Source organism: Rhinolophus sinicus, chromosome 16 (assembly GCF_057876585.1).
Source record: "Rhinolophus sinicus isolate RSI-liver-muscle chromosome 16, RSI-T2T, whole genome shotgun sequence".
Taxonomy (NCBI): Eukaryota; Metazoa; Chordata; class Mammalia; order Chiroptera; family Rhinolophidae; genus Rhinolophus; species Rhinolophus sinicus.
The window spans coordinates 134,045,643-134,073,561 of NC_142516.1; the positions used below are offsets into that span (position 1 = coordinate 134,045,643).

General features: G+C 42.8%; 1 protein-coding gene across 3 annotated transcripts in view; it reads right to left on the reverse strand.

Moving 5' to 3' along the window:
* ZMAT4 (zinc finger matrin-type 4) overlaps positions 1-27,919 on the reverse strand; it is a 328,792-nt gene that overhangs the window by 274,778 nt on the left and 26,095 nt on the right. Inside the window, exon 2 of one of the 3 annotated variants that reach the window (XM_088793576.1) lies at positions 18,041-18,134. The exons of the other annotated variants lie outside the window; for them this stretch is intronic. The gene's annotated coding sequence lies outside the window, so the exon portion shown is untranslated. The remainder of the gene's footprint in view (positions 1-18,040; positions 18,135-27,919) is intronic. 3 annotated transcript variants of the gene reach the window in all.

Here is a 27,919-nt window from a genome sequence, read left to right on the forward strand (position 1 = left end):
CTCCAATTTGGCTGGTCCTTCGCCAGTTTTCAGTCAACCAGAGTCCTACATAATATTATAAAATACATTTTTTAAAGACTCCTCCAAAGCTTCTGCATCCCTGAAATCCAAGCCCTGTGCAGAAAGGCAAGGCCAGAAAACAATCTGGGTTTCCTTCTACCCTGTCCCTCAGTAGGAAACTGAACAGTCTCAAAATCCCCTTCTGCACAGACCTTGGTTGTAAATCGGAACCACACCCTTCATTTCATCACATTCATGTGGATGACCTCTCCAGTCACTGCTCAGCTCCACAGCCCCCTGACAGAGGCCCCAAAAGTATAATTCACCAGGTGCTGCTGGATTGGAGACCCGCACGACCCTGTGGGGCCCTGTGTCTAGCTCACTAGACATTTGTATATAGGAGGGAACTGAGGAACAGGCAAATGCTATCCCCGTGCTCCCAGGGACTTACAAAGGGCATAGACACTCCCTCCACCTACTGGACTAAAATCTTTCCAAAGCAGCAACAAGTCCTAAATATTTCAGGCCATTTATCTCCAGGTCCTGAGCACTGCTCCAGCCTTCAACACCTACAATGCTTATCACACAGAAACGCATTATTTATTCAACAGTCACCAGCTCTACGTACTCAAGTGTCACACCCGAGACTGATCTTTGTCTTCTTTCTGGGGAATGTGTGCCTGCAAGTCGCCAGCACACGCTGGTGATACAAGAGGTTCAGAGACTTCCCCAAGAACTATCAATGAGACGAAATAGGGTAAATGGATTTGCTGCCAACTTTGATTTTTGGTTGGTTGGACAATTTGGGGCCTGACTGGAAAATAAATCCAACAGGACAATGAACTAATTTTCAGGATCTTTCTCCTCCTTCTTTCCCCTCGGGTACACAGGCTGTGTATACACCATATCTAGTAAGCCAGGACTCCAAAACTGGGATTGAGACAATTCGGCAAAAGCCCAACAATGGACACTGAGCATCTTCATCGGCCAAGCCTGGGGAAAAATGTCCCATGATACAACCAGCAGACCTGAAAGGTGATGAAGAAGGGGAAGTTGGTAAAGAAAACACAGCAGTTAAATGAATTAATAGTTTACCTTGCATTAGCAACAAAACGATCTAACTTTCCAAAATGATCCCACACAGCAGCAGCACATTTTAAACTTGCTTGGGGTCGTGAAAATATCTTTATCTCACATCTGACCGAGCAGACACTGAGGCCTAGAGAAATTAAGTAACTTGCCTCGGGTCACATGCTCTGCGGCAGGGTCAGGGAGAGAACACAGGCGCCCCTGGTATTGGTGTGAGCAGAAATAACAGGGGCCTTCCAGGAGGAAGGTCCACAAGGTGACCTCAGTACTGTAGACTGAGTGTCAATGGGACAGGCGCAAAGTACTGAATGCCCTGTGCACTGGGAGAGGGGATATTTCAGAGTCAGTCCCAGTTAACTTGACTGCAGGTGCTGAGTGAGGCTCTGAGCTGACTATCAATCACCTATAAATATCGTATCACCACACCTTATAGTATCACCTTTCAGTTCTCCCATTTCCCTATGACTTGAATCTTCTGCTGAAAGAAACGCGTGGATGGCCTGGATCTGTTCATAGATCAATGTGGCCAAACAGCATCAAATAGAACATTTTAAGCATCTTCATTATTTTCAAAAGTGTTGCTTCTCCAGAGGGAATACTCTTGTTTTGAGATTTGACAGCCTGCTGATTGCCCACGGAAGAGGACCAAAAGTTAAAAGTCAGCAAAGGGTATCTCCAGGCAATTACAAACACCCCGCCCTCAGGTTCCTGGACTCTCCCAGATGTTGCATGCCAGTTGGTGGCTTTGCTGCTTCTGAAAGATAATGCAGGCTTTGCCGCAGTTGGTGAAACGCTCTATCGGACCTGCAGGTTGTGGTAGCTCCTGAAAAAAATAGCAATGTCCTATAATTTCACTGCAGGTAAGACAATTGCTCATGTTCAGACAAAGCAGTCCTGACATGGTGAGAACCCCAAGAGGCTGCTGCGAGAAAATGGTGTCAACCAGTGTTCGCTGTCCTGAGGAATCTCAAAAAGAAATATTTCAACATCACGGGCTTTAAGTGTACTAGCTAGTTAAAACAAAAAACAAACAAACAAACAAACAAAAAACTTGGGTTGGAGGGGGGCATTGGAGGTGAACATGTATTTAATAAGGACAGAACCATGCATCCATTAAGACCAGCACCAACAGGAGGCAAGATGTCAAAAGAACGGATCCGCCAGCTGACATATGGGCTCCATGCAGGGAGGAAGCAAGGCCTCTCCTTGTCTGCGAATCCTGGAATTCCGAGGTTGGACTTCAGCCTCTTTCAAACCCCAGTGAGAGCAGCTCCACAATAACCTTCCTGACGCATTAGAAAAAGAGCCAGAGGATCAGGCAAAGTTGCAACAAATAGTCTGCAGACCAGCAGGCTCTAGCTGAGACCTGGAAACTGCAACTCTCTGTGAGCTTTCTTCCAAATGGGCTCCCCAAATAACAATTATTGTTTTCTTACAGTCTTTTACATATTCCTGCCTCCTCCATCCATTCCACCATTGTCCCGACCCTCCCAGACAGTTCAATCTCCAACCTCCGAGGAAGGCTTATTCTCCCTGCTTTCTCTTCGTGAAGAGAAAACAAAGGTCATGGAGATCAGGTCTGGGGACCATGGAGGCCTGTTCCGCAGAGGGAGAGGGTTCCCTGAGCAAGGCTGCAGCAGCCACTGAGCTCCAAGCTGCCTCTGAGCTCCTATCTCTGGATTCCATAATTAAAGTCATTGGGTGTTTGAGAACCTCCTCGATGCTGAGTAATTAAAATCACTACACTGTTTATTTTTCATTTCCTTTGATAAATGGTGACAACTGTTAATGAGCAAAAGCAGCGAGGTTGCACCTCACTCACCCTTGGCTCCCCCATTTCCACAAGTGCCCTGCTTCTCTCTGGGTGGGGACTGAGTCAGAAACCGCAGGGGCAGGAGCGGGCATGGCCCCAGAGCGGGCACTTGGCAAGATGGACCCATATGGCTGCTGGGAACATGTTTGAGGATGACCTCTCAGGAAGAGTTGTCCCTTTCAACCTTCTATGGCTAGAAAGGGAAGATTTTGTTTTAAAGTGAAAACTTGAAGTATTAGTTCAGGCTATTCGGCTTGGCTTTTAAATGTATCCTCCTTTCCTAAGCCCTTATGAAAAAGAAATGGGGGAAATACAGTCACCTTGGAGAAAACAGCCTCTCAGTGTCAGTCTCTCCCTCTATATATAAAATGGGTACTGTCATATTTGCCCTCCTTGTCACACTAAGGTATTAAATGACACGTTATACTTGAAAATCTTCCACAAGCCACAGTGTTCTATATGATATCGGTAAGTTCGTTGCATTATTGGTGCCTCTTTGAGACTTTGAGTGAACAAAGAGAGAGTTTGGCTGGTTCCCAAAGTAGTTTAGTCTCTCTAATTAAAGCAGGGGACACTGACAAAGGACAGAGAAAGGGAGAAGGTAGAAAGGCAAAGGGCAGCCCAGGAAAATTTCCACACCTTCCTCTCTATAAGAAAAGGAGTTCACCCATCCCTCTTCCACACTCTAGAAGGTGCTCCTCTAGGCCTGAGGCAGCCAGCTCGCCTTACATGTCACACACTGCATTCTCAAAGATCTCCATCCATTGCCAACTGCAAGAAAAATTGTTCTTCCCCAAATAGCTTACATGTTCTCCGTAATTGGGTGATACGGCAAACGAAGGCACCTGCTGAGGTGACTTCTGTCCTGGGAGTTTCCCCTGGCATTACTTCTACATGGTAACTTACGTCCATCCAGCAGTGGGATGAGCCCACTGAAATCAAGTCTGGCGTTTGCAGGGCGCTGGCAAGAAAACCTGAGGTCAGCCCTTCTTGGCTGTGCTAACCTATCCATGGATCATGTCAAGTCTATTCCAAAAGCACACACGATATGGCCTTTAATTTAAGCCCCAGCCTTTTCCTCAGAACCACAGGGACCAGGCAACATTCAGTGGGTAATTTTGAAAATGAAAAGTGGTTTGTTTGCTGGAGCTCTGGACTTGTGCCCTTTTTGTCTACTTCCTCGTGCCATCAGCCATCCTGGGGAAAAGATATTATCTCTAGGAGAAGAAAATGACACCCAACAGACTACAGAAACAAGGGAAAGGGCTTCAAATGGTAGACGGTGACTCTTAGAGGGAAATGACTATCCCAAAGCCTACCTGGCCTTAAGAAAGAAGGCCACCCTGAAGGTGCAATGTCTCCTCTACATAGAAGTCATACTCCACTCCGTGACCCCGACTCTACACTCATGGCCAGTGTGGATCATGTCAGGTTTTCTACCTGAGATTTCCCAGAAATGCAATAAAGCATTTGAACGAAGGTCCCCCTAACACCAACACCCAAAAACATAGTAATTATTTTCTGTTCTTTAGAGGATCCGAAAGCAACTGAACATTCTGGAGAAAAGTGGGAGGTGAGTTAGGCAGAAGTCAGGCATCAGTATATAACAGAGTAAAAAAACACAGGCGTTGGGGACATCAAGGTGTGACAGCTGACTTTGCCATTTGCTAGTCATAGATATTTGGGGGAGTTACTTAATCTCTGAGACTCAGTTTACTCATCAGTAAAATCGGGATATTAATAACCACATCATGTCATTGTGGTGAGGAGAACAAAGAATATAAAGTAACTAAAAGCTTGGTGCATAGTCAGGATTAAATAAATGGTAACTACTATCACTGTTATTACTATCAATAATATTACTGATTTGGGGGGATTGTTAATTCTTCAACCAGTCTCTTCTTCAATTCAAAAATCCCTTTACTATGATTCTTGATCATGAAAACAAAGTCGGTGCCTGCATGATTCCAGCCAGCCCCAAAGAATCTGTTTTGGAAAGGACTCCAGACTCGGCACCAAGGGGAGCTCAGAGGTCCCCTGCAGGTCAGTTCTCTCTGTTCCTGGCAGATGGCAAGTCATGCAGGGATGACAAGCTGCTGTCAGGCTGATGGGCACCACCTCATGCTGGCATCACAAGTTGCCAGGTCAGGTCTGCACAGCTGCCTAGAGAGACCCAGAAAACCCAGTCTACAGATTTAGAAATGAGGTAGAGGCTGCTGTAGGGAGTGTGAGGAAGAAGCAAAAACCACCAGCTTCTTCCCCAGTCCACAGTGGCCATGGCTGATTGCAGGCCACTCTCATCACACAGCTGCCCTGTTTTCATCACCTTTAAACCAAAAATCATGGCCAGGCACTCCAGAAGGAACAGTCTCCTTTTCTGCTGTTCTGAATACTTTCATTATTTACTCGTAACATGTTTATAAGTAATGACATTCCTCCACCCACCTCTCTCCTACTGATACAGGAAAGAAGATAAAATGTTCTAAGCTTCCCAGGAGAAAGAGATAAAGGATGATATATTTATGTCACTTGGGTTCCAAAAATTGGCAAAATGGTTACCCAGTCATGCCACCTGTCCCCTAAAAAACACCTCCTGGGCTGATTACTAGATATTTTCCTGTATCTCAGTCATCCTCATATGTCCCCACAAATAGGGTGGGAAGAGAGGATAATTCATCAGATGGTATTAGTCACTCCATCTTCTCTGCTTCTAAAACACCATGATGAGAGAGAAGGATAAACATGATTCCATGTGTATGTGTGTGTGTGTGTGTGTGTGCGTGTGTGTGTGTGATTCACGAGGGTATTCTTCAACGCCTAGATCCTTGTCTTGCACAGAGTAGGTACTTGACCAATATCTGCTCAATCAAATTGTAGTTTATGTGCCTGGATATCCAAGAGGGCTCAAACCTAATTTGAATCCAAAGAGAACTACTGAATACCACCTGTGAATTCACTGGCCTCAAGGTTTTCCCATCTCAGTAAATGGCACAACTATTCAACCAGCTGCTCAGGACAGAAACCTAAGATTCCTCTTTGATTGCTCTTTCCTTCCCACTCACATCCAATCTATTAGCAAGACATGCTGCTCCAAACTCAAAATAGATCCCGAATCTGACAATGTCTTACTATTTCTGGCAGTACACCTGGAGCCAAAGCCACCATCATCTCTCACCTGGCCACTGCAGTGCCAAACTGTTCCCCCAGCCTCCATCTTGCCACCTTACAGTCGGCCCATCCTTAAGGCAGCTATGATGATTTCACCAGTCAACCAGACATTGTCACTCCCTGCTTAAAGCCTAGCAAGGTTTCTCAGGCAATGAGAATAGAATCCAAACCTCGTTCAAGGCCCAGGAACCCTCCCTGATCTGTACCCTGCCTGCCTCTTTAGCTGTATCCTCCCCTACTCTCATCCTCACTCACCATGCTCCAGCCTCGCTGGCCTGCCCTCCATCCACTTGAAAGCAGCAAGCTCATACTTGGACTGTCTCCACCAGATATTCCCCTGGCTGCCTTCTTCCAAATATGACATCCCCCACCTAGGAACTCACCCAACTCTCCTCTGTTGACATTGCTCTCTTCCACAGCACTGTATTTTCTCTGCTTTAGACCATGTACCAGTACATTAAGTGATGTAACTTCTTTATTTATGTGTTTAGTGTCTAACTACCCACACACACAATTTTAAGCTCTCTAGATAGAGACTCACTCTATCTTAAGAACAGCTGTATCCCCAGTACCTGGAGTACCACCAGGTACATAGTCTGTACTCAATTAACATTTATGAGCTGACTAAACTAAGTGGTTTGATGTAGTGCTGTCTCCAGTACCCAGGTTCTTTCTCACTGAATTTGGTTTTGCACACTCATGGTTATTTATAGGTCACATTGAGGAAGGGGGAGGGAATAAACTCTCTAGAGACATTATGTAAACCCTTAACCTTATGACTACCCTTACAGGTTAGCTGTTTGCAAATACAAACATTCCCTTCTTACAGAATATTCTAGGTCAGCATGTAAAGTTTTTGTCTCAGTACCCCTTTATATATGTAAAAAGTGTTGAAAATCCAAAAGAGCTTTTGTTTATGTGGGTCATATCTATTAGAATTTACTGTGATAGAAATTAAAACTGAGAAATTTGAAAAATATTTATTTATTAACTCATCTTAAAGTAACTAATAACGAATCATTATATGTCACATATATAATATATTTATATAAAATTAACTATATTATAAACACAGTGTGGTATCCTAGATTAGATACTGGAACAGCAAAAGGGCATTAATGGGAAAATTGGTGAAATCCAAATAAAGTCTATAGGTTAGATAATAGCTGTGTACCGATGTTAATTTCTTAGTTTTGACAAATACAGCATAGTTAGATGTTAACTTCATGGAAAACTGAGTGAAGGGTATATAGAAACTCTTTGTACTATTTTGAAACTTTACTATGAATGTGAAACTATTTTAAAACAAAAGATTCATTTTTAAGAACTATATTTTTAAAAATTCATGTCAAGAGTGGCGCTTTTTCACCTTTTTGCAAATCTCTTTCATGTCTCCCTTAGTAAAAGAGAACTGGATTCTAGTATTTGTGTCTGCATTTAATTTGTTATGACATGCTACTTTATTAGTTGAACTATATGAAGAAAATACTGTTCACACAGATATGTAGTTGGAAAGGGAAGATTTACTAGTCTTATCAGATAATTACATATATTTTTTCTTTGATACTATACCAAAATTTGACAAGAGGTAGCTTCTTAAGGGTTAGTTGGAATATGAAATAAGAAACCATATCAGGGAAATTTTTGCACTCTGCTATTTTAAACTCTGTTAGTTTATCTTGCATTTTGGATAGATCTTATACCAATCGATGATTTCATAATAACATGAATTGATTATTTGGAAAACAGTTCACTGAGTTACAAAGATCTTACAAATGTTGACACATTCTACTATACAATATAAAAAAATTGTTAATATCAACTACCTCTTCAGAAAAGTTTTTAAGTTTTGGTAAGTAGTCAAGTTCATTGTGACAGATATAAATTTTCCAAAATTCAAATTTTCACTTGAATGTTTGAATTTTATCACTGGCAAAAAACACAGTCAGTTGTATTCCTTGAAATGCCAGACTCATTTCATTCAATTTTAAAAAAATGTCTCCTAAATATTTAAATCTGAATTGCCACAGTTTGTCTACCAGACATTTTTTCAAGTAAAAATAGTGTTCCATGGAGTAAGCTCTAGGTCAGTTCCTAACTCAAACAACTGAACAAGCACTTTTCCTCAAGAAAACCTTTGTACATTAGTATCCATTATTCCGATTAGTATCCTTATGTATCTATTATTCCAATTTTATCACACAGGATATTAAAGTAAATGTACTCAAGGATTGACATTTAATAAACAATTTCTAAAATTTCAACTAGGACTTAAGTGAAACTGGCAATTTTTTTTTTTTTTTTTTAACTACTACAACTATGTGGCAGTTGTACTGACTTCTACTACAGCTTGGTGCCATTGCCTTGTTTTGGACTAAGGCACCAGCAGTTTCACCCATCTTTGCTTTTGCCTTATTGGTCCAAGTTTGAACACGGTGGAAAAGGCAAATAACACCTTAATACTATTTTGAAAACAATTTTGACCTCACAAACTTCCTGCAAAGGTCTTAGGAAAACCCGGTGGTCGTCGGGCTGCATTTTGTGAGCCACTGTTCTAAACGACTTACCAATGAAAAACCCTAAAGTGCAAACATTTATTGAGCACCAACTGTATGTAGACCTAGTTCTAAATTCCTGTGGCCATTGAGGCTAGGACAGCACAAAAGAAAGAAAGACAAATTCCCTTTCCTGGGAGTTTAAAATACAGTTATGTAAACAACAGATAAATAAAAGAACCCTGAACAATGCAAGGGAATGTCAGTGATAACAAACTAGAGATTACAATGAGAATTTAAAGTGCTGAGGCAATGCCGACCCGTGAGCCTTCAGGAGGCAGGTGGATTAGGTAGGCAGGGATTCTAGAAGGTCAGTCCTTTGGCAGAGCTAGCTCAGGCTTTCGGATTTCTCCTCCCACCTCACTTCAAGCAATCCACCTAAAGTGGAGTCTGAAGACCATGGCCTCAGCCCAAGACCACAGGTGGAGCCAGCACAGGCAGGGAGGAGGGATGGCAGCAAGATGTGTGCGCACGGCTTCTGGAAGTTAAAACAGGACAGAAGAGAAGGCAAAAGACCCCAGCTAGATACCAGTGGTGGTCAGTTTCTGCATTTGGGTGAGAGAAAAAGAAAGAAAAGGAAATACTGAGATTCTCTAAAAGGGGTAATCATTGGGGCAGAGGCGGGGTGGGGGGGGACAGATAAAGTTGGTTTAATGGAAGATCAACATTCAAGGACAGGTAGGGCATTTCTGAGGTTGAGTTTATGCCAGATGAATACTGTACAGCAACAATATCTGAAACTCCCACAGCTAATTTGAACACAGTGGCATCCACGGTTTTCCTGCATCCCCTGCTGTTTGTGTTCATTTCACATGACACTAGACTTCAAAAATTGGCCACCTGCCCACTTAACTTAGGCTCTTTGTAAATGGTTTGTCCAGACTAGAAATGCTTTGAGCCTGCATTACTTTTCTGACAAGCTGTAGTGTTTTACCCTGCAGAGCAAGTATGTCCTGAATCCTAATGGAGCCCAGTAGAGCCAGTCCCTGTGGTTAAGGGCTTGTCTGTTCACTGCTTTGATGACCTTGGTGCCAAATGACTCAAAACTCCTCAGACACAGTTGCTAAACTTGGATAATTCCAACCAGAGGGCCAAGACACCTTCAGCAGAGATAAAAACTATTTTACTTCCAGCAAATTTAACCCTCCACCACAGAGCCAGCGGCACTTGATGGAATCAGAACCAACTCTCATGGAGGGTGAAGCATTTTCCCAAACAGAACCAACCAGTGACAAATAATGGTAACACTGAAGCTTATTTTTCAGGTCTACCCACCATTTACGTGGATAGCTCTATCCTTCCGGCTTTTGATGCTATCATGATGCTCACCACCACTATTTAAGGCGGGGTTCCATCTAGTTATCCCTCCCACAAGACCCACATACTCTGAAGAGTACATGAGCCCCAGTCAGTCTTAGTCTTCACAAGCTATGTGGGAAGGGAATGGGACACAATTAAGTCTAAATCATGCGGTTGCTATCTCTTCATTTGTATTTGTCTCAACTCTCTAAGTAGATGGTGGGTCTTTAGGAAGAATATGATGAGTGACAAAGGAATTTGTAAATACTAAGAATAATTCAGAGGAGAAACAGTTCACTGCTGGAATAGGTGTCCTGGAGGAAGCAAAATTGGGGGGTCAATACCAGATGGGAAGGATTGGAAAAAGTAGACAAAGGGAAGAGGGTATTCCAGGTGAGCGAGGGCATTATGGGCAAAGGCATGGAGAAAAATGCTTATACAGTATAGTAGGTGCAGCACTCTGGCAAGAGCATAAGTTTAAAGCATGGAAATTAGTGAAGATAATGTAAGAAGAGTAGGTTGAGATCATAATGTAAATTGAATGTCAGACCTCTGGGCACTGGGGAAACAAATTTGATTAAGACTACTGCAGCCCAGCAAGGTATGTGTAAGGAAAGGTGGGGCATAAAGCAAGGAGCCGTCAACCCTGAAGACGTCATAAAGGACAGATGCCTGAGCATCATGGCACAAAGGATGTCATATTTTCCCAGGCAGACATTGGAAGATGGGCAAAGAAGTACTTTCTGAGGACAGGGAGCAGCAGAAGCAGAAGCCTTAAGGCCTAGGACAGCATTTTGCATTCAGAAGACTATATGCACTAATATATGGCTGGAAGGGAATGTAACGGAGAGGTGGGAGCTGGTGCTCTAGATGTGGACAGGTGCCAGGTCAAGGAGGGTCTGGTCAATTTGCGGTTTCCAACAAACACTCTAAAGAGCAGAAGGAATTCACAAAGGAACCTTGGGAGTTACAACTCTACAGGGAAGACAAATAGGAATGATGAACAAGCAGGTTTCCATCTCCCTTCAACTCCACTCTGAAGAAAGAGTTCACCACTACAATCATAATTAATTAAAAGTTTGAGAACTCCTGATATTGGTGTTAGTCATTAAAAGTTTTCAGCAGCAAAGGTCTAAAGTGATCCGGAAGCCACCAGGGCAAAAACAAGCAGCCTGGTTGCCTAAAGAAAGGGAGGCAAGCGAAGAGATCACTTAGTTCACATGAGAGTTGATCAAGATTAGGCTATGACTATTTTAAAAAGAAAAAAAAAGGAAATAAAAAGATGCATCTAGGAGACAATGTCAAGAAATGATTCACTGTGACTTCATGGTTAATTTTATATGAGAAATTACAGTGAGATTCCACTACACATCTACTAAAATTGTACTACATAAAAGGCTGACAATGCCAAATTTTGAGAAAAGACAGTCTTCCAAATTCTCATGCATTGCTGCTGAGAGTGAAATTGGTACATTCACTTTAAAAAACTGTTTAGCAATTATTGTTGACATGAAATAGACACATACTTTATGACCCTACTATTTTACTCCCAGATATTTATCCAAGAGAAATGAAAACATAGAACCCCAAAAAGACCCATATAAGAATATACAGAATAACTTTGCTCATAAAAGTAAAACACTGGAAATATCCCATATATCTATCAACAGGAAAATAGAAAATCAAGTTTTAGTATATTCATATGATGGAATGCAACTCAATAAAAAGGAATGCACTGCCAAAATAAAGAACAATCTCAAAAAAACACAATTATGTGTAGCAAAAGAAGTTAGACATAAAAGAGTACATAATGTATGATTCCATTTATATAAGTTCAAGAAAAGGCAAGACTATGCTGCAAGATTTGACGATTAAGTTTGCAAATTCATCCTAGAAAAAGTGCTACATACCTCATGGCTGAATATCACTACAGTCACTTTCGAAGTACTCCCCTTGGGAAGCTATGCACTGACACCAGTGCCTAGTCCACCCTTCAAAGCAATTTTGGAACTCTTTTTCTAGAATGGCCATCAGAGCTGTCATTGTTTTACACTTGATGTCCTGAATGTCATCAAAATGTCTTCCTTTCAATATTTCCTTTAATCTTCAAGTAAAGAAAGAAGTCACTAGAGGCCGAATCAGGTGAGTAGGGAGGGTGTTCCAATACAGTTATTTGTTTGCTGGCTGAAAACTCCCTCACAGATGGTGCCATGTGAGCTGGTGTGTTGTTGTGATGCAAGAGCCATGAATTGTTGGTGAAAAGTTCAGGTCGTTTTCATCTAACTTTTTCACACAGCCTTATGAGCACTTCCAAATAGTAACTTGGTTAACCGTTTGCCCAGTTGGTACAAATTCATAATGCATAATCCCTCTGATATAAAAAAAAAAGGCTAGTAACATTGTTGCAACAAGTTGGTGAACTTAACTGTCAGACCTCGCTTATGAGAAAAATCAGAACAGTGGTTGCCTGCAGGGAGGGGAAGTTGTTGACTAGAGGGCGGGGGGGGGGGGGGGGGGGGGGGATAATCAGGTTGTAAATTTTATTTGGGTGAGAGTAACACAATGTAAACATTTGTCAAAACTCATTGAACTCTACACTTAAGATCCATGCATTTTGCTGTATGCTTCAAAATATACTTCAATGATTTTTTTTCACATGAGGAACCTGAAGAAATGGAAAGTCAAAGGTGATTCCAAAGTTCAACTGGACAGACAGGAAGAAGAAATTTGCCGCTAATAAAACAAGGAAATCTATGAGGAGGTAAGGTGGTGTTCATTTTCACCTTTTTTGAACCTTACACTTTATACTTTGATATATTTGAGTTTTTTCTTTTGCCTTGTATTAGATCATAAGCTCCCTGAAATCTCCTCAGAACAAGGACTTGGGCAGCACAGACCTTCAATCACTGGGTGTTGCCTCGGCATTAAGATCAGGTAGTGACTTTATGCTCTTCCCACTGGACCCTAAGCTTGAGAGGTTTAATAGGCAAGGGTATGAAAGCAATCATGAATTATGACAGGTTAAAATGTTACCTCTGCTTGAGAAGATGGCTTCACTTCTGTGGGTCTTAAGATTCAATGTCTTGACCCAGAAGAATGACTGATTAGAACCTTTTTAGGCTTCATGAAAGGCCAGCAACAGAGATGGTATGAGAAGCGTTTCTCATACCCCTCAGCTCACATTATCTACTACACCCATGCACAGTTCACCTCAGTTCTCAAAGTTCTAGCAAACTCCTCTCATTAGAAATTCCTTCTCCTCACAGCTCCTCTTCTGTTCTTGTCCACCATGTTCATCTGCCAGCCCCCTGTCCTCTTTGTCAACATGATCAAATACATGAAATCTGTCCTTACCCAATGTGCATGTGTTTTTGCCAGTTACCTGCCCTGTGAGACAAAACGTGACCCCACAGGACAGCTGTGTTTATGATCAATGACAAAGCCTGGTCATGTCCTGGCATCCTCTTATCATTAAGATGCTTTTTGCTTGCACCTAATTAAATGGGAGGGGACTCCTGAGGTCCACAGAAAGCCTTTGTAATTGCCCTTGACCACAGAATAAACACTATGTAAATGCTGTTTCCTTCCCAGCTGGGCCAAGACTGCTGGTGCCTGCCTTGCTGTTCCTGACCTCAGCAACTTCAGAAGGATTGTGTTTTCCAGGGAAATTGGATTTATGCAAAATACCCAGTGAAGTCACATGCCTGCCTTCAAGGCCTCCTGCCTTAGAAACTGGGGAAAACCATCCCAGGTAGCTCTCCCTGACAGGGAGGGTAGCTCCCCGACCCTCATGAGAGGATGAAGGCTTAACCAGTGACGTAAATCCACAGAGAAAAAGTGACACTCCTTCTTTTTCCTCTGCACCCTCTCCTCTCCCCACAAGCAGTACATGTATGGACACCTAAATCTTTACTCTCCTAAAATCCTTGAGTGGCAGTTGGAGGGTCTAGCAACACACACACACACACACACACACACACACACACACACACACACCCCTTACAGATTCTGAGTTAATTGTCAGACAAGGAGAAGCACAGGCCTGGATATTGCCTTTACTGGGCTTTTAACATAAGCAAAACAGCTCTGATTAAGAGCAGAAGCTCATGATAAGATGGAGTAACTCTGCTACAAGTCTATATGTAACCTACGAGATGGCAAAGCAAGTGCTGTGTGTTCACGTGAGATATGCACCAACTGCAATGGCAGTGGTGGGAAATAGAAGTTGCCCTGCAGTATAACCAAGCTTCGAGATAACTGAGTAGCCAAGTTAAGTCACAAGGGTTAAGTACAGTAAGGGTAAGCAGGATGACAGCGTTTCACATTTTAATGTAGTGATTTCATGGGAGCTCTTTCTTCCATATCTCCCAGATCTACTTTTCAGCCTTACTACTCAAATCAACTTTAAAATACAGAGAAAGATGTTGAGGTTAGTCTGAAGGACGAGGTTGTCAATTCTATTTACTGAAAAGTGACAAAATTCTATGTGATATAGCAAAAAGAATAATGACTGTGTGGCCAGTTAGATCAAGGACTAAACCCAGCCCTGGGATCTATATCTGGGCAAGTCACAGGGCAGGTCACAGATCATTCAGCCTCATTTTCCACATCTGAAAATATGGATAATACCCTGTTACCCCGAAAATAAGACCTAGCCGGACCATCAGCTCTATTGCATCTTTTGGAGCAAAAATTAATATAAGATCCGGTATTGTGTTACATTATATAAGACCCAGTCTTATATTAATTTTTGCTCCAAAAGATGCATTAGAGTTGATGGTCCGGCTAAGTCTTATTTTCAGGGAAACACGGTAATACTTGTGTATATACAATGTTTGGTAGTGACTCTGCCACAAAAGCCTTTTTCCTAGAGATCTTTCAGTCCAAAAGAAAATGCTCATTGGCATGGTTTTAGTACCATCCTGAGGTGAGGCAGGAGATCCATCATACGAGTGGCAGCCACACTGAAACCAAATATAAGCCAGTATTCACCAGGGTTGTTGTCAAACTTTGTCCTCCCCCTTGAATTTAGATATAATTAATTTATGATTAGAACAGGCATATTTTCACTTCCTACAATATCCAATATCATCTTACTTCCTTTCAAAGGATATATTTCTTTTCATTGTGACGTATCTTCCTGCTTGCTTCCAGGACCACATATGAAGCTCTGTGAAGAGCCACAGTTGACAGTGACACACATCCCTAGAGATGTGGGTTGGCCACCTTGGACGTTAGGACAATGACTGCCAAATCTTTTCACCCCATGAAGAATTTTGGCAGAGAACACAGACCACATACTATAGTGTCTCTCACATTACCAAGTTGGAAGATATTCCAACTTTACCACAAATTATCAATAGATATTCATGAGTAACTATTTGTGTGCTTAAAATCAGAGATGCAGGAAGCTAGGCTCTCATCTTGCCCTCATGGTGCTTACAATCTAGAGATGGAGGAGTGACTGCAATATAATAGGACAAAAAAAAAACTATCAGGGCAGTGTGTGGTGCTGCATTGGCCCGAAGGACCATTAAAACTACAATTTGGAAGGCCAGCAGAAGCTTCCTAGAGGAAGCAGTGAAAGAAAGACCGAAAGGGAAGCAGGTCTCAGCTCTCCTCACTGCCTCAAGGAAGACCTCCCTAACCAGCCCTCTCAACCTAAATTAGGCTCTTCTCACATTCTCTTATAGTCCCTGTTCCTCCCCTTACTTATCACCATTTGTATTTACATATTCATATTTAATACTGGCCTCCTCAACTAGTTCAAAACCCTATGGGGAGGGAGCATATCTATTTTGTTTACCAGCACTCAGTCCAGGACAGGGCACGTGCTGAGTGCTCTGTCGGTATGTGATGGATGAATTAAGACTGAGAAGACTGTCCTTGGCAGAAAGAATTAGCCGTGCAAAGGACTGAAGGATGAAAACAGATGATACATTCAAGGAACAGATAGCCATTCTGGTGATCCAAAGATTGCTTGGGCGGTGGGGGGAGGGCAAGACTAGCAGCAAGAGATGAGTCTGGAAAAAAGCAGTGAACAACCAGACAGTGCCACGTAAGCCTTATGCAAAAGTTGAGTCTCTATGACAAGGATAATATGGACTTTTAAACAACTTTAAGTAGGGAAATGAGGGGATCAGATTTGTAGTACCCTTACTAGAGTGTAGAAAATGTTTAGAAATAACCAACACTGGAAGTGAGACAACTGGTTAGGAGTGTGTACGTAAAACCAAGTGAAAGAATATGGCGGGCTTCTCTAGAAATGGGAAAGAATTTGGAAAACATGGAGGTACAAAAAAATCAGTAAGTAGAATCTGCATGTGTTGAGGATCCTTTGAAAGAAGTGGTTAAAGGAAAAGGAAGAGGCAAGAACTCTGCCCTGGCATTCGGCTTGAATGGCGGTACCGTTACTGTGTCAGAGAACAACCTAGGAGGAAGGTAAAGGTGAGGCTGGGAATGGGGATGTAGATGTTGGGTTCAATTTACAACTGGCTGTGTTTCAGTTCCTATCGAGCTTTCAAGTAGAAATGCCCAGTAGGTAATGAATACAACAGAGTAAGCGACTCAGAGCAAGAACTAGAGTGGAAATACAGATTTAAGGAAGATCCATATAGTGATGGTCACTGAAACAGGAGAATAGTTGAAATTTCCCCCCCAAATTAATCAGAATAGTATACTTTTATGAGATACCAATTATGGAAGACCTTGTGAAGATCATTAATTTATGTCAGAACCCAAAGTAAAGCTATCAATTACCAATAATCATGATCTAGTATTCATGTAAAGATTACACACACACACACACACACACAGGCTTATACACGCTTATATTTTTGTTGTAGCATTTACCTATATAAAATGATTATCAAACATTATTACTTGCTCAGCAATTAGATCATAAAGTCCTAAAAAACGTGAATATATTCTATCCATATCTTATTCATCTGTATCTCTTGTGCCTTGCACAATGTCCAACTCATAGAAGATAACCAAGCAATGTTTGTGCATGGTATAGAATTAAATGCCTTGATTAAATAGCCTTCTGAATTTGGAATAAATGAATGCATCTGACTTTTGCTTGGATGAAATAAACCAGAATTGTGTTGTTCCAGGCGCAGGAAATCTGGCCCATTTCACCCTGGAAAGGCATTTGCCATTCACCAGTGTCCTGAAAATCATCAGAAAATGGCCTATGTTGAGATTCATTTTCCCTTTGAGAGTTTCCCCTTCTCCCCTGACAACAGTGGATATATACCCACAGATCGAATACATCACTAAAACATTACATACCTGGAAGTATATTTCTAAAGAATTTGGGGGAAAATTGAGAAAAATGAATCTCTGACTGTGGGATGTCAGGCAGGGTGGCTCTAAGATAGATGGCAATATTGGCAAACCACAAGTCTTCCCCCGGGAGGTGGGAGAAGATGATTCTGATGGCTGAAATGATGGCTGAGGCATCTTAGTAGCAAGGGCAAGAGAGGTCAAGTGTCATACTTACCCAGTGTGGCCTGGGCACCTGCCACAATTACTGGCAGCCATGAACTGGTGACAACAGCATGCGCCAAGTCATATAGGTGGTACACTGTCTCAATTCTAAATTCTTTGTCTCTGTGACTAGAGTGGGATTGTGAATTGTCAAAGTGACTGGACTTTTTATGCACTCTGATGATATAAATTGAATTTGAGAAAATATAGAGACAGCCTCTAGCATATTAGGTGATGGCTGTAAAAAGTCTACCAAATTATATTTCTCAAAAACTGCACTATATGTCACAACATATCAAAAATTGAAAATGCACTGAAGCTGATTTGGATGATATGAAATTCCAATATTTATAAAGTACCAGCCTCCTAAAATATAAAATCCTGAGCACTTTTATTGAAACACTTCTTGAAATTCTCCCTCTACTTAGGGAGTCAGTCCTTTAAATTAAAGCGTGACATTGTGCACAGCACAGAATTTTACTGAATGAATTCTGAACCGGGTCACACATAAAAATGTGAAATTAAAACTTATTGGCAAATTTTGATACAATATTCCCTAAAAATATATTGTGTATGTGTGTGTATGTGGATATCTTTTCGCAAGGGCAAGACTGAGAGAACCAACCTTTTGCTGAATTCACAAGTTCTCAAGGACTGGTAGCAAACAGATGGACAAATGCCACTCTCTCCCACTTCTGAGCTTCACACAATGCTTTGCACTACAAAGCCCAAGACAAAAAGGAAGGTGTGAATACTGAATTAAAAGGGCCAATACACAGCAAGACTGCTATCACTCAGAAAACGTCCCTTTCAAATAAGCATTTCCACACAACTGCGTCTGCACTGGTTTCAGAGCATGAGACGTGTGTGCATCTGGAGCACAGAGGAACTGGATTGCCTAATGGCAGAGTGGCCTTCCAGGCAGGATGTGATTTCGAACCCCAGGGCAACCCTGTCAGTGACCCCAGACCGCTCCCCTCCCAGGTCCACAAAGGATGAACAATGAACATTGACCCAGCCTCTTTTCCATGCTGACCCCCCAGATAGGTGATTTAAATACATGGTTTATCTATCCCCAACAATAGTCCTTGGGGAAAGTACATCATTTTTATTTTACTGGGACTTAAAAAGAAACTGGAATTTAGAAAGTTAGTTACCTAAAGTCCCACCACCTCTGTTTATAAAGCTGAGACTCTAACCCAGACTTTCTGACTCCATCTTACTTATGCTGTGTTCACTACACCAGACAGAATGTGAAAGTCTGAGCCCTAAAAGATATCCTTCCTGCTACCAATTTCTAAACAACAATCTGGTTTTCCCAGCAAATATTTAGAATGTCAAACCAACTCACTTTCCAGTTTCTCCAAAGGAAATAAAGCCATGAAGCAAGTGAATGGGCACAATAAAGCCTCAGCCTCACAGCTACCTCAGATACGCCAAGCTCCAAGCCAGCTAGGTGTTCCCGAATATCTCCAGGCTGAAAGCAGGGATCTGTTTCACAGCATCCCTGAAATGGCATTCTCAGAATATAGTACAGCCAACCCTGACCTTCCAGAGCCCCTTGAAAGAAGATGATCCCCTACAATTCTCCTCTGGAATTCCATCATTGCACAGACATGGCATCTGCTGCCGCGCTTCCAGAATCACTTTTGTCCTACATCTCCCCTTCCTGCTTTTAAGGACTGCTGGGCACTGGAGGATCCAGGGCTGTAGGCATGAAGATCCTACATGCAATGTCAGTGTCCCAGGGCTGGGAAACCTCAAATGCCCCATTGTAAGCAGATCCATTTCCACTAATAGCTAGTGGATGTGCATTCTGAGCCCACTGGCACCCCAGGCACATTTCCAACAAACGATGTGGCACACGCAGGAATTCATCCGAATCCAGCAAAAATCACTTAGCTTAATAATGCTGCCCTGATTTAATTTTAACTTTTCATAAAGCATGAGAGATGAGTGGGGTGTGCTTGGTGTTTTATGGATTACTGATGAGACTAGGCTCACATCTGGCTGTTTTATGTTTTCTTTTACTACAACTTCCAAAAAGAAGGGGGCTGGGAAAGGACGTGGATGGATAATTAAGAGGAGGGCAACACCTGCAAAATGTGCAACCAAAATGCTCTGCCCGTGGCAAGGGGGAGGTTTTGCTTCTCTCTGGTGTGCAACTAGCTGGCAAGAACATGGGGAGTCCAGAGATAATGGCCTCGGTGAACGGATTCAGTGCTGTGGGTGTGGGTATCCAACAGGAAAGTCACCACACAGACACACACACACACACACACACACACAGGGCACACAAATGGAGAAACAATACTACACTTCTCCCTTGTCTGCATTGAGCCACTCTGCAAAGGCTACCCACAGAGTACCATGGCTTGCCAGCCCTCCATTGGAACAGACATCCTAACAAAGTCATCCTTACCTCCTCTCTTTCTCTTACTCTAACATCACTAGCTCTTCACCATCTCGGCAGTGATGCTGTCAGAGGACCCGCGCCTCTCACCAACATTATCACAATAGTCTCCTCCCTCTTGCCCTCTCTTGCCCCCTCTTCTGTGTGCAAAGGAGCAAAAGAGTGATCCTGGTCCACATAACGTCAGATCCTGTGGTGCCTTTGCTCAGGCCTCCAAATGGCTTGCCATTTCTCTCAGATTTAAAGTCCTTACAGCGGCTGCAGAGCCCCACATGCTCTGCTTTATCTGCACCCTCCCCGCTCTTCGCCTTTGTCCGAATCACCCACTGCTCTGCTCTTACTCCTTAGCTGCAGCCACGCTGGCCTTCTCAGTGCTGCTCAAACATGCCAGGCATGTCTCTCTTCAGGGCCTTTGCACTTGCCGTTCCCACTGCCCTGCCACTCGGAAGGTTCTTCTCAGAGACCCACTCTCTCACTTCCTTTGAGTTTTTGTTCAAGTGTCACCTAACCATCTTATTAGAATTCCAGTCCTCTTCTGCTACCCTTCTCCCAGCATTCCCTCACCCTGTTTTATTTTTCCACCCTGCACTTACGATCTTATAAAATACTATAGAATTTGCCTATTGATTTTTCTTGTTTGTCTCTACCTAGCAGACTGTAAGCTCCACGACAGCAGGGATTGCTGTCCTCAGCTGGATCCCAGGGGCTAGCACAATGTCTGGCACAAATAAATTACTAACATATTTGCATAATATGTACAATTCTATATTTTAATATAGTTGTTGAATGAAGAATGACAAATGATTTGCTCTAAAATTGCAAGTATATCCATGGAAAATTTTTAATCCCATGAAGTTTACATTTATAGATCTCCCATATTCAAAAGATTAAAATCTAACAAAATCAGGAGGGCCACAGGATATGAGGAGACCAGTGGGCCAAACAGCTATGGGTCACAGAAGCTGGGAAACCTCTATAAGGAGAACAAGTCATCCTCCCCTGTGCTTGCAACTCCTGGGAGCCCTGGGACTCTGCTTGCAGGAGCAACTAAGCTCTGCTCCTGAACTACAGGCAACAAATGAAAGTTACCTCCCGTGCCTGCACCGTCTTAGGGTTAACCCCCTGGTTTCTCAGTATCTGACATATCCCTGCCCTGGGATCAGGGTCATGAAACCTTACTAAGCACAGACTGCACTTTGGCACCATGAAGGCTCATCAGGGGCCAAGAAAATGTTTGGGTTAGAATTAGGCAGAAGAGAGTCCAAGGTCATCTGCCCTGCATGCTACAACAACCCCTTCTTCCAGCAAAGAACATCACAAACCCCTCCCGTCACTAAAGTTAACTGGGTGAGCTCTGTGAATTAATGCTTACCTCAGTAAGCCTTTGGGAAATGTCTGTCCATCCCTCTCCATTGCCACCAAAAGCAGTCACATCAGTCAGCCTCCCTGACTCCCCGACTTCAGACTTTGCTTGCCCAATTTATTCTGCACACCACTGCCAGACTCGTGACTTTAAACACCATCACTTTTATGAAACAGCCCTATCAAAAAGTCAGCGGTTTTACCTGTTACACCAAACTGAAGCTCGCCTTCCTGAGCTCAGAGCCCTCCCAGGTGGGCTTTGCTCTACCTGTCCACCCCTATTTGCCATCGTGCCCCCACCTGAACCCTCTCTGGTTTAGACACCATTCTTCATTCCATTCCACCTTAGATGTCTCCTGCTTGTTCTCACCTCTACTCACTCATGTTTGTGTTACTGCCTTTCATTGGAAGACCCTCCTTTAACCATATAAATATACCCAAGCTTCGAGAAGACTTGGTTCAACCTTCATCTTTACCAAGGAATTCTATTTATCTTCTGAAACTTTACGAAGTTTATAACATCACTGTCTTATATAGTATGTTATTGGTTGAACATATATAAGCCTCCCAATAAATACTGACTGATTGACTGGTGTCTATTGCCTTTGTTTGATGTCCAGGACATTAGTTTTTGCCTGTGGGGAAGGAGCACAATACTGGGCTTCAGAGTCAGGCAGACTTGGACTTAAACCTCCAACCTGCCATTTAACTATGCCTGAATTTGGCTAAACAACTTAACTTCTCTAGAAAAGAAGAATAAAAATATATAGTTCCCAGGGTTATTATAATGGCAAAATAAAATGACGCCCAAACTCTGTTGGCAGGGACTCAGTGTCCAGGACAGTAACTGACACACAGTTCTCCCCAGCAGTAAAAAACGTGAGTGAAAATGGGCATAAAACCCCTTGTATAATCTACTGTGTGGTAGATAATAAAAAAAACAACAACACCAACAAAAACAGAGCTATTGCCAACAGCCTTACTCTTAAGCAAACCGAAGAATAATGGGCCACCTCTTACTGAAGGGTTCCTCCACCACCTGACAGCAGGACACCTCTCCACCTCTTTTCTGGCTGAGACAGCACAGACCCATTAACTCTTTCTTATTGATCTCATTCTCTAATCTTTTCATCACCATCCTTGAGGACCTTTCCATTTCACACAAGATAAAAATTAAGAAGTCTGATTAATTCTGGAAAGGAAGAGGATCAGTCCCTGGAAATTAATTATGTATTTCATGCGTGTCTTTCTTGTGCTACTAAAGATCTCTGTTTTATTCTTTCTTTACACATCATGTGCTCCTCCTGAGGAAGGATTCTTCGAGCTACAGAGCATTTCTGACACATATTAGTTGCTCAAACACCAGGCATATAGTAGATGCTGAAAAAAATAATTGTTGAGTAACTGAATGAATGTGCCAATTGATTAACGAAAGTCAATTTTATAACTATGGTCTTAAAAATTAACGGCAGAAATGAGTCTAAATTGCAGTCTTGAAAATAAAGCAGAGACTTTCCTTCCAGTCTAAGTTAGATGATACAGGAGCAAATCACAGTCTTAAGACATACTCCAAGGAGGGGCTCCTGTTAACTGAGCTATCAGCCCATTTTGTACAGTTATTCTGATGCACATGTCACCTTTCCTTCTGTTCACCAGCTCCCCTACTTGTAACGCAAGCCCCATGACTTCTCCATGACCTTCTAAGGAAGTTGGTTGATGAGACAGTTTACTTGAAACATTCTTCATCACCAAGGGAATGAAAATGCTTCAAAGGAAGTATATTATTATTACTCCACTGTCAGATAAAGATGGAGCTTATGTCTTACTGCCCACAGAGACACCAGGCAAGAATTTTACAAGAGTTGCTACACCATTTCCTTAAGGGCAGGTAAAAGGGATGAAAAAGAGACTACTCTCTGTTCCGTGAGAATACAAATGTAATTAGAGTTAACTAGAGGAAGTGGAGAAAACACCACCGTATTTATCCAACTTTGAATCCTGAAATACCAAAAGCATTAAGTTGTAATGGACAAGGAATTTTCAAAACTTCCAGGGATCTAAAGAGAAAGATTAGGAGGAGCGGAAGCAAGGTTATGATGGAAAAGAGCCAAGAAAAAGGGATTCCTGACCCGTATATGGGGCAATCTACAACATGGCCAACAGTGAGCTCAGTCTTCCCAAGGATGAATAAGATCCACCAGCCAGCCTGGGACAACACTAAGACGTGGACTAATCCATCCTCTATGCCCACACTGTTTTCCGTTTGGCCCTTCTTCTCCACTGTAATAGAAGCCTGCCCTTCCATTGTGTGGCCTAGTTCCCTTGCTTTCTTCCCTCCTCCATTAAAGAAGCATTGTCAGGAAAAGATCTGATAAACTGTCTCCTCATGAGTCCGAAATAATAATAAGAACTCATGAGTTACCATTCCTAAATATATGTGTTTTTCAGCTCAGATTACAGCCTAATGGGAAAGAAATTCATCTCAATTTTGGGGTTCCAAGGAAAATGATATAATATGATTTTTAAGTAGAATAGGGTATTTGAAATCAGGACCAACTTGGGCAAATTTGGGAAGTCTGGTCATTACAGCAGTCAGCCCAAGGGGGTAGGTTTCCACTTAAAAGTAGAGGGTGACTTCCAAGACCTCTGGAATCACACTAATTGAGCGGCTGCTTTCACAGCCTCTCCACTCCCCATCCCACCACCACACTGATGCCTAGGCACCTTCGTACAGACGCATACACACTTAGCAGGGAGGCCTCTGTTCAGGGCAGGAAAGGCAGCCCACATTGAGGAACTCTGAAAGGGATACCCCACAGAGAACCCCAAAAGCTCCCCAGCTTGGGGAGAGGCACAAGGAGGCTCTCCAGGTGCCAGTGGAAACATCTTTCCTTCAGACACAAGTCCTATCACAGGATGTGGCTGTTGCTAGGTAACAGTGATTCCCCCCCACTCTTCCCAAGTGTAGCCCCCCACCCAGCCTTCCCACCCCAGACAAGGAAGGGTGAACAGCCTGTTAAATGCCTCCAGTATGCGCTCAAGGCCCCCTCCTGCGAAGGCAGGCCTCTGGCACCCTGTCTTATAAGGTTAGTGGAGGTGCAAAAAGTGACACAGTGACTCAAAGGCTATGGTGACTGCATAGCACTCCCTCCAGCAGCCCTCACCTTGTGTCCCCTTGGGTAATGCCAGGGTGAACTGTAGGCAACATTTTTGCTGCTTAAAATCATAAGACTATTGTAAGAGAACTAGATTTGAATTTGAGGATAGGGGCACTGCCGTTTGTCTGTGCGGTGGGAGGAGAGGAGATTTTGCTTGGTTTTAGTTTTTGTAGCTGTCTTAGAATTTAAAAGGGGTTTTGCTGTTATGGGCAACCCTTAACAGAGCACAAACTGCCCAAGCGATCAGCTGAACTCTCTGTGGACCAGGACAGCGGAAATCATGGCCTCCAGGATTTTAAATAATCAGGGGCTGTCAGTACCAATAAACCTCAGTCTCTGAAGCCCTGAGAGGTTAAAAAAAAAAATCCTCCATGCAAGGTGACAAAGAGATTCAGATAAAGAATCCTTCAGGGGAAAAAGGGGACAGCTGCAGCTCGGAAGGATGTGTTGCCTTTGGCCCATCTGAGAAATACACCCCACCTCCCCGTGTCAACTGACTGGCAACCCAAGCCCCAAATCAGCCTTCCCTGGATGCACTGGCACATGTGGGCAGAAAAGATAATGTTAATGTCGCTCCTTATTTGTCTTCCTGTCTACAAAAATGCCCACTTATCAGTATTTAATGGCTCTCAGAAATAAAGCTATTTTAGAACATTATCCAAGATGCAAATGAGTCACTGAAAGCTGTTGCTACGACCTTTCCCTGTCACTGGGTAGATGTTTCCAAATCAACAGCAGCCTTCTTGATGGCCTAACTCATGCAGGATTCCCTGAGGTAGCAGAGGGATGTCGACTGCTGGGCCCCCGCCTCTGCTCTGGGGAGTGACAGACCCCAAAATGGCCTTCAAGAGCCAGCTCACTCATTTTACAGGGACGTCCCACTGTCCTTACTAGGCACAATGCTTTCTCCTCAAGAGTTTGTTTCCTCTGCCTCCTGTCCTCTGATGAGAAAGCCAGGTCGCCCAGACACTAGTGACAAAGAAAGCCCACACAGAAAGCCCTCTGCCATTTGGAAGATCCAGATACACAGAAACCAATCAAATAAGGCCCTCACGACAAAATATTCCCAAAGGTCTTAAACTAGTTCAACTTCACCAGTAGTTAGGAAATGTGACCTTTTAGAGACCACCAGCTCTCTCCACTGTTTTCAGCTTGTGTTGTTTGTGATGATGTCAATTCTACTTTGAAAACCTGAGAGTTTTATTCTCAGAGGCGAGGAGAAGGGGCAAAGCGCTTAACACTAACTGAGTAAACCAGGCTTATGTGAGGTCGTTTAACTCTCTCCACAAACCTACTGCTCCCACTTTCAGGTTAGGAAAAGGTAAAGATAGTGCCCGTGTGGGAGTTGAACTGCATTTTCTCATATCAAAGTTCTTTCCCCACAGGAACACACATCTGCGTGCCTTTTCTTCTCTTTAACGACCACCTCAGACACTACCCCTTATGGAACACTAGGACCAGTTGGCAGTATTTTCATATTTCCCTAGATCTGAGAATCCCAGAACCAAGAGTCAGCCTAGACTCTTCCATCAACCTCACTCCCCAAAAGCCCCTCTCTCTTCCTCAATCTCTTTATCCGTGAAATGGGATGGTCTTACCAAACCTGGAGGCAGTAATAGTGGTGTGGTTAAGCACATAGATTGTGAAGCCCATGGTTTTGTGAGACCTTGAGCAGCTTATTCAAATCTGTGCCTCAGTTTCCCTCATCTATAGGATGAGTTCTTAATAATACCTACCTCATAAGGTGGTTGGAAAGATTAGGTGAGGAAAGTCCCTAGCTCTTAGTAATTGTCATCATTATCATTATAGAATAGTTTTAAGAATCAAACGCAACCTAGGTGCAGAAAGGTACCAATGCCTCTCCAATTGAGCCCACCATTAATACCCTAACCCAGGTCACCATCACTTCTTACTTGCACTATTTTAAAAGTCATTAGTCTCTCTAACTCCAGAATACCACCTTTCGAATATCTCTTTCATGATATTCTAGGGACTCATTAATTTATATCATTCTTCTACTTAAAAACTTTTAATATCTATCTGTTGCTTATTTAATAAAGTCCAAACTCCTCACTATGGCCTACGAGGTTCTTCCTGACTGGGTCTGCCTCTCCGGGTTTTTCTGCATCGTGTTGCTCCCATCTGCCTGGAATGGTCTTCCCGTTTCAATGGCAAGAACCACTGCACACCCTTCTCCACACAATTCAACTACCATCTCCTCTAGAAAGCCCCTCCAGGTCCAGCTGGGTAAACCTTTACCTCTTCCCAACTCTACCTATCACTGCTTACATATCTACCTCTTTTAATAGCCCGAGTGGTAAAACTGGGACAGTGTATCAGGCATCCTTAAGTTTCCCCATGCCTGGCATGGTAGCTGGCACTTAGTAGATGGTCCATTATACCTGTGGAGTGAAGAATCCCCTCTTGCAATGACAGACATAAGCAGGTTCAATGTCAACATATTCTTATCACTGGTACAACCCCACTGGGAATATTTCAATTAAGTAGCCCCTGCGTTAGCCTGGATATGTTTTCAGCTGAATCTCTGTGCCAACAAAGTGGGATTCGGACAGGAAACCTCTGAAGCTGGGGGTGATATGTTTAAACCAAACACCCTTCCTCTCCGCCCCACCCCCACCCTGGTCTCTTCAAATTCCAAAAGGAACATTTAATTTTAACAGTATTTATACTCTGCTGGCATACCAATTAACACCAATTAATCATCTTCATTAGGTGTGATAATGACTGGGAGAGAAAAGATGAGTTCCAACAAAATATTCTTTGCTTATATCAAGTATCCTGGCGGTTCATGAGATTAACCTGCCTAAAATCAAATTCTCATCAAACTCTCCCTGATGTACTGAAGAACTGTCGCTAAACCTCTGGATGGTGTCAAAAAAGCAACAATGCCCAGCTGGGGAAGCAGCCAGATGTGGAGCTCTGACCTAAATAATCATTGCAAAACTAATTCATGTCCTCCAAAGCAGAAATTCTTTGCAGTCATAACAGCCCCTGAAATATGATATAACTGTCAATTATAATTCCTGAGTCCCTAAGGAGACAGCAAAGATAAATCATAGGGTGTACCTATTCCTAAGTAGTTTCCAATCCAATGAGGACCAATTCAAAAGCTCCTCACTTGCCAGAGGCACCCTCTGACAGCCTTTCCCATCTCTGGTATTGGCAACTTCAGCCTTCCATTTGTTCAAGCCAAAACCCTTGCAGTCATTCTCAATTCCGTGTTTTCCCCCATATATCACAATCCATTCATGAAAAATAAAATTCAAAATAGAGAGTTTGTCCACTTTCTCATCACCTCCACTCTGGTCCAGGCCACCTGGACTACTGAAGTAGCCTCTCAACTGGTCTCTTGCAGCCTTCCCTGACTTCAGTCTACTCAAATCATAGCATCCAGAGTGATTTTTTTTTAAAAAAAATAAATCTTATGCTATCACTTTTCTGCTCAAAATCCTCCTTGTCTCCCTCAGTCCTTATAATGGCCTACAAGGTCCCATGAGATGTCCCCCCATTACTTCTCTGACTCCATTCCCCACTTCTCTCTCCCTTTCTC